At 49.0% G+C, this 14,207-nt stretch overlaps 1 long non-coding RNA gene and 1 pseudogene across 2 annotated transcripts; both read right to left on the reverse strand.

Moving 5' to 3' along the window:
* Positions 1-809: 809 nt before the first annotated feature.
* On the reverse strand, positions 810-5,683 carry LOC110150317 (tripartite motif-containing protein 64-like; annotated as a pseudogene).
* A 2,584-nt stretch (positions 5,684-8,267) lies between these two features.
* Positions 8,268-14,120, reverse strand: LOC110150034 (uncharacterized). 2 transcript variants are annotated; one of them, XR_011482645.1, is made up of 4 exons: positions 13,960-14,120; positions 12,663-12,760; positions 10,346-10,545; positions 8,268-8,903 (listed from the first exon to the last, which is right to left on the reverse strand). It is a non-coding gene; the product is annotated as an uncharacterized lncRNA (long non-coding RNA). The 2 variants fall into 2 exon arrangements; XR_002317625.2 differs by lacking the exon at positions 12,663-12,760 and having other exon boundaries at positions 13,960-14,108.
* Between the last annotated feature and the right edge of the window lie 87 nt (positions 14,121-14,207).

Genomic DNA, 14,207 nt, shown 5'->3' on the forward strand with positions numbered 1-14,207 from the left:
CCATTCTGCTTGACGACTTGATATGTGCTATCCCCCCTTTTCCTGAGAAGTCTTCCCCTACGTTTTCATCTGGAGAACGACTAGCTCCTGCTCAGAGTGAAAGTTACACATCACTCTCTGCTTTAGATTTTCTCATACACACACCCTTTGCTTTTTCTGCCCCAAGGTTGACCAGCAGCCTCTGTCTCGGCCTGGCATGAAAGATGCTCCAATGGGAATACAACCAGTTCTCTGGTTCAGGAACCCAAACTGAGATACGGGGAAGGAGGAGTCACTTGGTAGTGTATGAGGAAACTGAAAAGACACCCCATGGAGGTGGGCAAGCAGAAGCCATGAAGCAGCAGGGCCATGAGACCCCAGAAGCAGCAGAACATAGGAGTAAGCAGTAGTTCTGCTGCTGCGTCGCTTCAGTCGTGTCCGACTCTGTGCGACCCCATAGACGGCAGCCCACCAGGCTCCTCCATCCCTGGGGTTCTCCAGGCAAGAACACTGCAGTGGGTTGCCATTTCCTTCTCTAATGCATGAAAGTGAAAATGAAGTCGCTCAGTCATGTCTGACTCTTAGCGACCCCATGGACTGCAGCCTACCAGGCTCCTCCGTCCATGGGATTCTCCAGGCAAGAGTACTGGGGTGGGGTGCCATTGCCTTCTCCAAGCAGTAGTTATAGTTGAGCAGAAACTGCAGGTAAGGATGGAGGCAGAAATGGCAGCAGGAAGAGCAACTGTTATGATGGCTGAGACTTGACTTATATCTACAGCCTGCAGGGGTGACCAGACACCCCCGTCTCTGGGGCACTCTTGAATCCTGACTGTCTTTCCACTTTCTGCAAGGCCTTGCCTTATGACTGTTTGGGGGCTCCCGTGTGATTCCTGTCTTCTGACTGCCGTGCAGCCTCTTCCAAAAAAAGCTCTCCCCAGCTCAGTGCCTTACACACAGTAGATATGTGTGCGATGTGAGAATGTGTGATGAGAAATTTGTAAGAATCTCATCACTTGAGATGATCTAAGAAAAAACTGCTTCCTGCAATCAAAACTTCCTACCATACCACTTACATTCTGAGGTCATGATTTGTATCTACTTTCTTGGGGATGAATATAGGGCTCTTTCCATGTCTTCCACAGTTCAGCACATCACTCGCTGTAATTGCTGAGCAAAGGATCCCACCTGGAAGAGCCTGAGCTCATGGAGAGACATGGACATGTGTGTGCTCAGTCGCTCGGTTGTGTCTGATTCTTTGCAACCCCATGGACTGCAGCCCACTAGGCTCCTTTGCCATGAGATTTCCCAGGCAAGAATTCTGGAGTGAGCTGCCATTTCTTTCTCCAGGGGATTTCCCAACCCAGGGATCGTACCCGGGTCTTTTGCATCTCCTGCATTGGCAGGCAGATTCTTTACCACTGAGCCACCTGGGGAGCCCGGAAAAATCTCGGGTACAGGTTGGTAGGGTGCTGGGAGGGGGGGGACCCTAAATACAGCAGCTGGCCATCCAAAAGGTGGGTGAGAATCTCTCACTTCTTTGTATCCAGCAGCTATTGAGAGCCAAGTGGGAGACAGAACATGCTGTCCAGAAGACAGGCAGCCTTAAGAAATGAGAAGGACTTTAATTGGCTCTTAACTGGGCTAAATGTGCCAGGAAAGTGAAGAGACTGGTTCTCCAGGTGGAACAAGATTAGTTCTCATCTGGCATGTTTAATGGGTCAGCAGACATTCAATAGAACAAGCTCTTCCACTCCTCTCCCTCTTTGCCGCAAGCCTTTGAAAACTCATTTTATCAAAATTAAAGCTTGATTCTGCTGTCAGCTGCTGCTGCTAAGTCGCTTCAGTCATGTCCGACTCCGTGTGACCCCATAGACGGCAGCCCACCAGGCTCCCCCGTCCCTGGGATTCTCCAGGCAAGAACACTGCAGTGAGTTGCCATTTCCTTCTCCAATGCAGGAAAGTGAAGCCGCTCAGTCGTGTCCGACTCTTCGCGACCCCATGGACTGCAGCCCCCCAGGCTCCTCCGTCCATGGGGTTTTCCAGGCGAGAGTCCTGGAGGGGTGCCATTGCCTTGTCCTCTACAATCACTATGTTACATTAAATAACAATGTGCTTGGACACAGTCGGGTATCCTGTGGCCTCACATGAAGTGAAGGGCTGCAATATCCCCAGAGAAGAAGCTCCAATAAAGGGTCCGAGAAATGGACAATTCATGGAGATTTAAGACAAAGGAAAGGTATCAGAGGGGAGAAGAGCGAAGGAAGGAAACTATATATGAGGGAACTTCGGAAAACTTCATAGAAGCTCACAGTTCCATTGTCATCATCCAGAAACGCTCCAATCTTACCCAGAGGCCTTTTCACAAACTGAACTAAGGGTGGGGAGGTGGTGGACAGAATATACTGACTGTTCACCTTTGTAGAACACAGAAACAATGCTTCTTCAGCACCAATACTGATACTGGTATCACTTGTCAAGATGCTTTTACAGACCCCCAGAATCCAGCTGGAGGACTGTGGCACGTCCAGCTCCCAGTAATGCCTCCCGGAGGTGAAGGCCTGAGCTCCCCAGGCCACAACACACGACCCCCACCCCCCACCCCCGGGGCTGTCTGGACACGCCGGGGTGGTCATCCTCAGACATCACACTTGCATCATCGAGGATTGCATGGTGAACGGTCGTTGTCTGACTCAGAACATTATTCACGCTGAGATTGTTCAGCATGTGTAGAAATGCAGAGACAGGCCAGGAAGGGAGCTCTGGGCTCATGGGCTGAGGCTTCTGCATCTCCGTCAAGTCGGTTGTTTCCAGCACATTTCCCAAGCCCTGGAGCAGCTCCGTGTCCAGCTTGTGGCACATCCCAGTCAGCCCAGTACATTGCTTTCAAACGTTCTCTCTGCTGAGTCGTTCTGAACACACTCACCTTGAGTTACAGACGAATGCCCTTGGCTTCTTTCTTCAGGGCCTCCAGATGCAGCTGCTCGTCCTCCTGGAGCAAAATGTGTATCCTCTGGTATTCAGCGGTAATCATCACCTTCCTTAAGGCTACATGTTCCTTAAATGACTGAATTTTTTCAGCTTCCTGGTTTCAGAATGATTTGTGTTTTTTCTCTCATGTTCCGTAAGGAGCCCATTCTCTCCAGAAGTTCCTCCCGGGACTCCTCAGCGGCCGTGTGTATTGGACTGTGGCTGTGAGCTGCGTGCCCGGGGCGTTCAGAGCAGGGCCCACAGAACAGGGTGTGGTCACCCTCACAGAAGAGGCCTTTGGCTTCCTGGTTTGTCACACAGATCTCCTCAGAGCAGTGGTCGTGGTCAGCTCTGGCCTGCCAGCAAAGGCTCAGACAGGGACGGCAGAAGTTGTGCCCACAGTTTATGGAGACGGGGTCCAGGAAGTAGCTCATGCAGGTGGAGCAGGCGACTCCCTTCTGAGGCAGCTCCTAATGAACTAATTTAGGAATCCTTGCCAACCGCAGCGGTTGTGATGGGCAGGGACAAGTCCTGCCTGTAGGGGGCGGTATTGCAAGAAGAGCGCGGTCCCTGGCTCAGAGCGCTGGGAACCAAGGGGACGCTGGCCTGAGCGCTTTAGCTGGAGGCCTTGGCACTGGCGTTCCAGAAAGGAAAAGTCCCAGTTGAATGAGATTTTAAAGGAATTTTACCTAGCTCCTTGGAGAAATTTAAAATTCTTCACATTCACATGCACTACAAATACACATATACAAGCACGCATGTGTGTGCACACAGACACACGCGCCCCTGCCAAATAGTAAAACATGTTTCTTTCACTTAAAAGGTGATCTTTTTCCTGAGGCTGTTCGGTTGTTCTTTTGAGAGGGGAGCGCCCCACCAGATAAATCCCAGGTTCGTAGTTGCACTGCTCTCTGGGGAGTTGCCAGGAAACATTTTGGGGATGAAAGGTAACCCAACCTCTGTCACACTGAAAACGTCTACACTTCACTCGTCAAGGTCACGACTGAGTTTCTCTTTATTTTTTTTATTTGTTTTTAATTTAAGTCTTTATTGAATTTGTTACAATATTGCTTATGTTGTTTATGTCCTGGTTTCTTGGCTGTGGGGCATATGGGATCTTAGCTCCCCGATCAGGGATCGAACCTGCACCCTCTGCACTGGAAGGCGAACCACTGGACCAGCAGGGAAGTCCCCTGAGTTCCTCTTTAATCGGGTGGCTGCCTGAAGCCCCCGAGTGCTACATCTTACCCTTTATTCACGCCTTTCTCTCTCAGCACAGATGGAGAGGCTTCCTGCCCGCCCCCTGGTATCCCTTCTCTTTCCTTCACAGAATCTGCCGTTCAGCGCTCTCTCTCATTTGTCGGCACACTCACTAGACTGCGTGGTCTGTGCCCCACATTCTGGGAGACTGCCTCAGCTCTGCATGCTTGGTGACCAGCTTGGCACCTGACATGTAGTAGGAACACATGGTTGATGTTGGCTGAATGAATGTCTTCATCTTGGAATCCTATGCAGTGTTTAAATATCCTAAGTATATGATAAATATGCATCACAAACCTTTTTTTCCCCCCAGAGCACATAGGGACCTGCTTTCTAAATTAGGCTATCTTATGAGCGGACCTTGGGAATGAATTTCAGTGGCCATCCACATTTGGTGAGCTTCTGTGCAGTTTGCAGCCCTCCTTTTCCTTCAGGAAGCTGGAAGGAAACTTGAATATTCAAGAGAAGAAAGTGGATGCCCCCTCCGGTCTCCCTCCCCACAGGCCTTAGGGGCGCCCGCCATGGCTTTGCCCCCAGCGGCGTCCTTGAGCCCCGGCCAAAGGAGGGGGACTGGACGGGCAGATGGGCGTCTGACTGCTGGCCTCGGGGCTGGCTCTTCACGACAGGGAAAGGGGCAGGGCTGCTGCGACAGGGACCCAGGCTGCTCATGAGAGAACCAACTCACAGCTCAGCGAGCTCCTGTGAGGACCGTTCTTCACCCACTTTCCTGCAGAGCGCTCGAATCCAGCCCCCAACTCCTCCTCAGGCCCCTCAGCAGATCCTGAGCTGCCCCTGAAGCTGGCAAGTGGAGAAGTAAAAGCAGCTAGATCTTTCCCTCATGGCCCTGCCACCCAACCCAACAACACGCCCTGAACCTACAACCTGTTAGCAAGCAGCCGCGTCAAAATACATGAGTGATTATTTTCCCAACAGTAACTAAAAAAAATGTATAGCCTCATTTAGGGGTTCTCCATCTGAAAAGACGTGGAGGTCGTAACTAAAGTCTGTGGTGCCCTGTCTGAGGCTCCATGATGGTATCCAGTGCCCTGAGGCCTCCGTGTCTTCATCTGGGTGACGACCCAACAACTCCTCAGAGAGCAGCTGGGGAAAGGGATGGGGCCTTTTTCCCTGTGATCCCAGAGCCAGGACAATACCAGACACACAGTCACTGCACAAGCCTTGTCTGTCCAGGGAATGAGAAGGGTGAAGAGAAAGTGCGTCATCACAGACTGTCCCTGGAAGTCTAGAATACCAAACCGGGGTGGGGAGTCTCCTTGAAGCCTGGGGAAGACAGTTCTCAGGTGAACAAAAGGGTGGGGGACTTGACATGGCATCTCGCAACTCGGTCAGCAAGTCAGCTTGACTCCTGTTCACGCCCAGTCTTGGCAGGTGACACTCCACAGACCACCTCGGGGACGAAGCAGCCAGGCCAGCGTCCACCTTGGCCACAGACAGATGGGATGATGGCCTTGCGCATATTCCTTAACCTTCTGGGCTTCCATTTCCTCACAGAAACAAAGAGGAAACGGGTTTCTAGTTCTAACAATATACTGTCTGCTGATTCAAGGAGTAAACAAGCAAAAAACGTAGATTTAAGAAGCGTTGAGGAAAAAAAAGGGTAGAATAGCCATATGGTAACTGCTATGCCACCTCACAGGCCCTCCTTGGGGCTGGATGGAACACTGGGCAGGTCCTCAGTGGCAGCAGGCACGTTCCAGTACCCACTGTTCTAAGGTGAAAGGATTCGCCTTGCAAAGTACAGGCCTATCTCCTGGGGGAAGAAAACATCTTAATGTGGCTGCCTGGGCTGTCTGCCCACGTGGGATTTTAACAGCACTTCCAAGTGAACCCTTTCATCTTGCAAATGACATTCGGAGTCAGTCAGCATCCCTGGGATGCTTTTTGCAGACAGCAGGCAGTAATCATCCCAGTGGGCGCTGGAGAGATGCGAGCTGGGTTGGCAAAGGAGGACGTGATTAGAGATGTGGGTGTCAGGCTGGAGGAGACGTGGCTTCCCTACGTGTGTGCCTCACAGACATGTAAGAAGAACATGTCCCCAGCCCTGAATGCGGCACAAACTCAGGCAGGAATTGCAGTGAGCTGTTATGTGAGCCAACCTGGTGGAAAGGACGCAGGCTGTCCTTTTTATGGGCTCCCTGTTTAGTTCCATCTGAGCAAAATCTCCAACTTCCCGGGTGGTTCTAGTGGTAAAGAACCCACCTGCCAATGCACATAAGAGACACGGGGTTCCATCCCTGGATGGGTAAGATCCCCTGGAGGAGGAAATGACAATCCACTCCAGCGTTCTTGCCTGGAGGATCCCATGGACAGAGGAGCTTGCTATAGTCAATAGGGTTGCCAAGAGTCAGATTCAACTGAAGTTTCAGAGCACACACAAGCAAAACCTCAGGGTGAGTGCGAGTGAGGAGGGACGCATGAGGCCATCCTGGAACTGTTGCTGAGCCTGTGAACGCACTCTGGGGCAGCCAGTGCCTTGCGGTTGGCTGGGTCCCTAAGTTTGCTGGCCCGTGTCTGAAGAGTTTGACCACCTGCTTCCTGATCCCAAACTACTGCTTAGGTGTTCCTCCTCTACCCTTATCTTTGACTTCCTGGTTTCAGGGTTTTGTGGTATTTGGCTTTCTCTGCATCTGGAGAACCCACAGGGAAAGATCGTCCTATGACTTACCCCTCTTCTATCCTACGGGCTTCCCACAGATCCCTGAGAAAGCAGGTGGTGGGGGGGGCAGAGAATATGGATCCAACATCGCGATGTTAACCCAGCTTCCACACAGCCTCAGTCGTGAAGCGGGAGGGTTTGTGGAATAACCAGGTCAAGGAAGGATAATAGCTAAGGGACAGAACCTTAGATTTAGGAGACCCATGTGAGTTGTACTTGCTTGACCAGACCATTCCAGAACCATGCCCAGTCTCGGGGATACCGATTCTCTGTGGATTCCAATCCTGGCATCTTTGTTCTGCATTGTCTGGTCAAGTGAAATACTGTGATTCGTGTAAAGGCGTGCTGTCTGTCAACTCTCCTTCAATTAGCATGCTCTCCAGAAAAACACAAAAAAGAAGTGTCAGTGTGTGAACCATTTCAGGGGGCTCTGGTTGCCCTCTTGAGCATGGACAATGTCAGGAGGGAGGAAGCGGGAGGGGAAGGGGCTGGCGGTCAGACAGGAAAGGACCCTCCTCTCCTCCGGACGGACGGTCCTTGAGGACCTGTGCTGTGTACAGAGGCCTGTGGGCTGCCCTCGCGTGGCCCTTTCCAGCAAGGAACTTGGAAATCTTTTGCAAAGTTTTGTTCATTTGATTCCCCCCAAAAACATAACTGGAACAATTAGAATAGTCTCAGATTGTGAGCCAGTGAACACCCGTTGATTTAAAAGCCTCCCCAGTGCCCAGGGCAGTGCCTGGCCCAAGGTTGCCACTCAATACATGCTTACTTGATAAATGAGGGGTAAGAAAATAAATAAATCAGAGAACTGGCCTCTGGTCGCTCCAACCCCTTTCAACTTGATTAAACCTGGCGGTGGTGGCTTAGTTGCTAAGTCGTGTCTGACTCTTGCGACCCCATGGACTGTAGCCCACCAGGCTCCTCTATCCCTGGGATTTCCCAGGGCCTGCCTGGCACTGAAGCGGGTTGCCATTTCCTTCTCCAGGGCATCTTCCCGACTCAGGGATCAAACCCACCTCTCCTACATTGCAGGCGGATTCTTTACCACTGCGTCACCAGGGAAGCCCCTGATTAAGCATATATGTGTTCATTTAGCCAAGTCACAGGAGAGAAGCTTTAGCCCAGCATAGACAGAACCTGCTTCTTACTTTAAACGCTTCTCAGAGAAAGAATCTGTTTCAAACCAGACCACCCAGTTGGTCCAAGTGTCCCAGGTGCTACACGGGGTTCAAAATACTCAGATTAGCTATGACAGCCCATATGTGGTTCATGTAACTTCCTGATGGAAACTCATTGAAACATAAGGAAGAAGGACCTAGCATACAAATTCAGTTGTCAGCCTGGTGACTGATCAAAATCAGTAGGAATCAAACACATTCTAGAATTTCTGAAAGGTCATTTAGGCCATGTACAAGTTTATTAGAAAGTTGTCTTCATGATGACAAGTAGAAGATCCACATACCTTAATTTTTTACCTATAAGCGTGTGGTTTACAAACCCTAGATTTAAACCCGTTTGTTTTCCACATCTACCATCTTCCTCTCCATTTCAACTCAGTAAGCATGGGTTGAACAACTACCACGAGACTAACCTTGTGCTTTGGGTGCTCTGGGGGATGCTGCAATCATTTTATTGACTTGGGAAAACACAAAGACTCAAAATCAATTAAATTATTTAGAACAACAGCATGAGAAGAGGCAACACTCAGATGACATCTTAGTTATGAGCACAAAAGGACCAGAATTTCCTCAGCAATGAGACGGGACTGGGAGCACCGCTATGAGATGAACTTTCCTGCCCGTACCAAGCAGATGTCAACGCCTGCAGGCAGCGGAAGGATTGCCTAGCAGTAGCTATTTAGTGTGATAATGGCGTTTGATAGCTTGGACACAAACACCATTGTCACACTCCACAGCTCTGCTAAGGGAAATCGGTAGCCGTGGAAGTGTTCATTTCACCTGCACTTTCCGCCAGAGTCAGGGAGCATCATCAGGAAATCTCGTCAGTTTCACGGAGAGACCTGAACAAAGAAGAAAGAGGGGTAACAGGTCGGGAGCATCTTGAGTGATGGGAGAAATAAGGGCGTTGGGCTTGTGTGTTCTGGAACAGACACGCTAATAAAGGGATCTGTTGCCTGTGATCTGTGACCACCCGCAACGGGGAAGGAAGACTTCCTGTGGAAATGGATGGGAAATCTGTGTGCATCAATTTTCTGAAAGGGTGAAGAGAGAAAAGGAATCCCTGGTGGGAACTGGTCTTAGGAAACAAATGCTTAGTGGAAGACAACATCATAAACAGTAATAACACAACCGGAGTAATGGAGCCTCCCTGACTTTCTTCCCCACCATCCACCCCAATCCATCATCAGTAACTGGGGTCAGACTTGCAGTTATGTTGCATGGGGACCTAGAGTTTAGACAAGCTGTGATCCACCCTCAGCACGGCTGTTGGATACAGAGGCGTTCACAGGGGCTCAGATGTCGAATCTCACTCACTGCAGTGGTTTCCCGTCGCAGTAGCGAGTGGGAGATGAGGTGGGGTGGGGGGGGGGCGGAGAGCAGGAACATGGAAAGAGAGAACTATTCCATTGTTGTTAATAATTCTCCTTTTCTAGCTAAAGGGAGCCTCCTGTGAATAAACCCCTCCTGGTTCACTTGATTTCCTGTTAAAAATGGTTTCTGACTAATATATGAACTCCTGCCCACAATGGTGCATGAGAAGAAATCATTTTATCTAATCCTTTCTTTTCCCCCAAATGCTGGGAATGGAAAAGGATGGAGGCCAGTTTACTCTTTCCCCCAGGATAACTGAGTTGTTAACCAGAGCCTTGCTTTGGGCATAAAATCAACCCATTCTTAGTAACTGGGAAATGAACCCTTCTGTATTTTTTTTTTTTTCCAGTAAAAATGCCCCTTATTCAGAGGCAGGCCTTGAAACAGCCCTCTTCAGCCTGGGCCGTGTGGTTGTGAGCATACCATGAAAGCCACTCAGCTTCTACGGGGTCAGAATGTTGATCTCTGCCTCTTTTTTTCCTTTCCAGTTTTATGGAGATGCAGAACACATTCGTTTTGGGTGTACAACATCACCGTATTTTTTTTTCTTTTCTTTTTTACTGTGTTGATGTGCTCTCTTTCCATTAAGGACTGACCTCCTTTGGTTCCTGTCTGAGACCCCGGATCACCTTTGCAGGGTGCAGAGCGTCAGCAGAGTCCCCCCCGGCCCATGTGAGGTCTGCTGTCTTCCCCGGGCACTGCTCCCAGGGCCCCCACTGCAGACGGCTCTAGAGTTCAGCTCACCCCGACTGCTGCCGCAAACCCCCGGCTCGCTGGGTGCGGCTGCTCGTGTGATTAACCATCTCTGGTTTCTCCCCTCTCCTGATGACTAAGCCGGGTTCATCTGCTTTGTCTTTGCCTGAGGGACATAGAACAGAAACCCCTCTTCCCAGTCACTCCAGGGACGTACCGATCATGCTGAGAGGCTGCAGAAATCTTAGCTCTGTTGGAAAGACTCAGTCACTAGTGGCAAAGGTCCTGGTAGGACACCCGAGGGTGTCCTACCAGACAGACTCCAGAGGTCATTTCACTCCTCAGAGCCTCTCAGCAAGTGTCTGACCTCACTCCACGTCTCCAGGGGAGCCCCGTGTGCTTCAGTCCTTCATGAACCTGCAAAAGACAGAAGGTAGAAGCGTAAACAGGGAAAAGAGAGGAGGCAGAGAATGTGTTAATGGTACGCCTCCTCTAAATAAACCTCAATTTCTTTGGTCCAGGAAATTCATGGCCAGGAAAAAGTCCTCATATCTGTAGAAAAGATTTTCTTCTCTACCCATTTGTAGAAAGGTTTACCTATCAGGTTGTCCACAGGGGCACTGTCTATAACAGTAAAAGCTGCAAGCAACTGTCCAATTATAAGAGAAGTATGACATATTTATAATACCTCCTAGTCACTGAAGGTGATGTTACAGAAAAATGGTTGAGGACTTGGAAAGAGATTCAGTGAAGAAGTCGTTTGTAAAACAATTTCAAATGCCCTTTCTGTGAAAACTGGTATATATGCCTGGGGCAGACACACCCACTCTTCACCCTGGCTATGTCTGAGTGGTGGGATTAGTGTGGTTTTGTTTCTCCTTTTGGGTCTCTGCATTTATTAATTCTACAATGAATGTAATGCTTTTGTAATGAGAAAAATCATTAGAATGAAAACATCTTTAAGAACCTTTTTTGGGGGGGTGTAGATTCCCTAATAAAAATTCCTTCTTGCAGATCACTCTCCTGAAAATTGGGAGGTTGGAATTCACCCTATTCCTACCCCGCTTGCCAACAAGCGTGGAAAGTTAGTGCTGACTTGCTTGCACAGGCAAGTTTCCTAGCAAATTATTAGCAAACTGCTTTATTATACAGTACAATTATTTTATGGTATTATGGCATCAATCAAACACATTTATTGAGTGCCTATTATGTTCTTGGCCTTGTGAACAATTTTAAATTATAACGGCCATCACCTTTTATTACTCCTTTGGCTTCTGCAGGAGTGGTTGAATTCTGTCCACCTGCAAAGCAGTCAAATGGTCTCATTCTTTTCAAATGCCATCCAATCATATGTCGCCAATAAAAAAAAATTGCAAGTGGTTAATGCCGGGATCTACTTGGATATAGTTTTTAAAATTTACATAGTCACTTCTCATTCTTCAGGTTTAAAAAAAACTTTCATAGTTTCAAATTTAACCCCTGAACTTAAATAGCACCAGTTAATGAAAAACTGAAAGTAGTTTATAAGCTGGTGGGGAAATACTTACACCTGCTATTTCCTGTGAAAAAAATGAATCCTTAAAGGCAAAGGGGTTGGAAATTAATTCAGGGTGATGCCTCCACATGCCAGCAGTTTTTTCACAGCTAGTAAAGGCCTTGGGGGATCTTGTTAAATTTCTCTCCTCTGATCTCAGCTCCATAAATCTCCCACCATCTCTCCTTGAGCCTTACTTCCTGAGATTTCCTGAGAGAAGCTGAGTCCCAGGCCTTACTAAACGGCTGTTCATTAAAATGAAATTTCTGAGCCATGTCCTGGGCTCCCCTCCCTCACCTTCCCAGCCCAGGCAGATTCTCTAGATGTTTCTAGTTGCCGTGGTCAATTCAGATTGCCATTTTCCTGTTAAGCTTGCGGGTATGAAAATCGGGAGAGACTGGATTAAGGGTTTCTTTTCCTAAGTGGGGAACCGGCAGGAAGCAGAGAGTTCATTGAGAAGGAGGCCTTCACAAAGCTTGATCCTCTAGTGAATTCACCAGTCTGTTAAGTATTCTGTGTGCATCACAGCTCCCTAAAAGATGTCTTGGATTTACAAGTACCCAGCATATCACAAAGCGCTCTGTGCTTCCTCGGGTCAGATCTGGGCACGAGCAGCCTGGCCTGCTTTCACGTGTTGTTTCCCAGGTTCTGAGAACATTCTAGGGCCAACTCCAGAGGGCTGAGAAAAGAGTTCTTTGGGGACCATGCAGCATCACTTTGTTGCAAGCCCTACCCCTTCAGCACCTAAAAAAGATTCTTAAAAAGCAAGTGAAACGAGGAGATGTGCTTTTTAAAATTCCACATTCGCATTTCCTGTCATTTCAAATAGATGTGTTAAACACATCAATTTGAGTCTTGTAGGCTATTATAGTCTAGAAGACAAAAGAAGTCAATAGCATATGCGTGAGTCTTGTCATTCTGAAAGCACATGGAAATTTTAAAATAGAATGCTGTTTTCAATAGAGGGCAAGGAAGTATTTCTTTTTTCACTGAAATCCACCTTTTGTTCAGTTGTTGTTCAGTTGCATCCGACTCTTTGCGACCCCATGGACTGCAGCACGCCAGGCTTCCTTGTCCTTTACCATCTCCCAGAGTTTGCTGAAACTCAAGTTCATTGGGTCGGTGATGCCAACCAACCATCTCATCCTCTGTCTCCCCCTTCTCCTCCTGCCCTCTCCTGCCTGAAATCAGGGGAATCTGGAAAGCTTATGCACGCATCTATTATGCCCGCTATCACCAACCAGAGGTGGAGAGAGAATCATCGGGCAAATTCTCAACCAAGTTGGGGGTCTCAGTAGACTTTTTTTTTTAATATTGTTTGGCTGCACTGGGTCTCAGTCGCAGCATGTGGGATCTAGTTCCCTGACCAGGGATCGAACCCTAGTGCCCTGTACTGGGAGCTTGGAGTCTTAGCCACTGGGCCACTGGGGAAGTCCCTCAGTAGACTTTTTAAAGAGAACTGCTGAGGCCTGGGGATTCCTAGGAACCAGTGTCATTTCTATGCAGGTGCCCAGCTAATTCCAGTGCTGTCCAGGGAACAATCCTAGTTGGACAGAGGGAGAATTCCAGTGTTGGAGTTTTAGAAGTAGAAGAACAAAATATAGGGAGCCTTGCGGTCATGCTTGCTCTGAAAGAAGGGAAAGGGGAGGGTTTCTAGTCAAATCAACGTCCTAACACTAGTATCCTATTGGTAGAATCTCGTTCAAAGGCCTTTACGTTATTGCTAAATCAGACCATCATAAAACAGGAAATGGCTTCATATGTAGTCACTTCGAGGCCAGAAATAAAAGTCCACAACCCCTCCGTGTGTGTGTGCAAAGTCACTTCAGTCGTGTCCAACTCTTTGTGACCCCATAAACAGTAGACTGCCAGACTCCTCTGTCCATGGATTCTCCAGGCAGGAATACTGGAGTGGGCTGCCATGCCCTCCTCCAGGGCATCTTCCCAACCCCTGGGATCGAACCCACGTCTCTCACATCTCCTGCACTGGCAGGCGGGTTCTTTACCACTAGCACCGCCTGGGAAGTATCTTCTTTCCCTCCACTGGGTGGGGAAAAGCATCTTTAGGAAAGTCTCTGGTTTTCTTAGGCTTTCTGAAGACACAGAATAATCATGGCAGATGAATTAAAATGTGGTGTGTGGAACATGACACATTGCTCATGGGGTCTTTTTAAACACCTGGGTCGCACCTCACCCCCACTTCTCAAAGTTAGCGCTGCCCACCCCCCAACAAAGGAACAGCCTGAATCACACAGGGGCGTTGGAAGATGCTGGCAAGTGTGTGGGGAGGCACTTACCTTCCAGTCTGCGCAGGTGTGTCTCTGCCCTGGGCCCCTTCTCTGCCAGTGGGATGTGCCTTCTGCTGGCTGTGTGGGGCGGCTGTGGGCGCCAGCCCTGAGCGTCTGTGGGTTTTAAGCCTTTCCCTGCTCCCTTTATGGGATCCAGGGGTTTAAAGTAAACAAGTTTCTTTCTCTGATAAGTCACATTAAAGGATCGATTTGGAGGGAGGGAGGGAGGGCACAACCTTAGCCCTTAGTCATCGTCA

Source organism: Odocoileus virginianus, chromosome 22, assembly GCF_023699985.2.
Source record: "Odocoileus virginianus isolate 20LAN1187 ecotype Illinois chromosome 22, Ovbor_1.2, whole genome shotgun sequence".
NCBI classification, from domain to species: domain Eukaryota; kingdom Metazoa; phylum Chordata; class Mammalia; order Artiodactyla; family Cervidae; genus Odocoileus; species Odocoileus virginianus.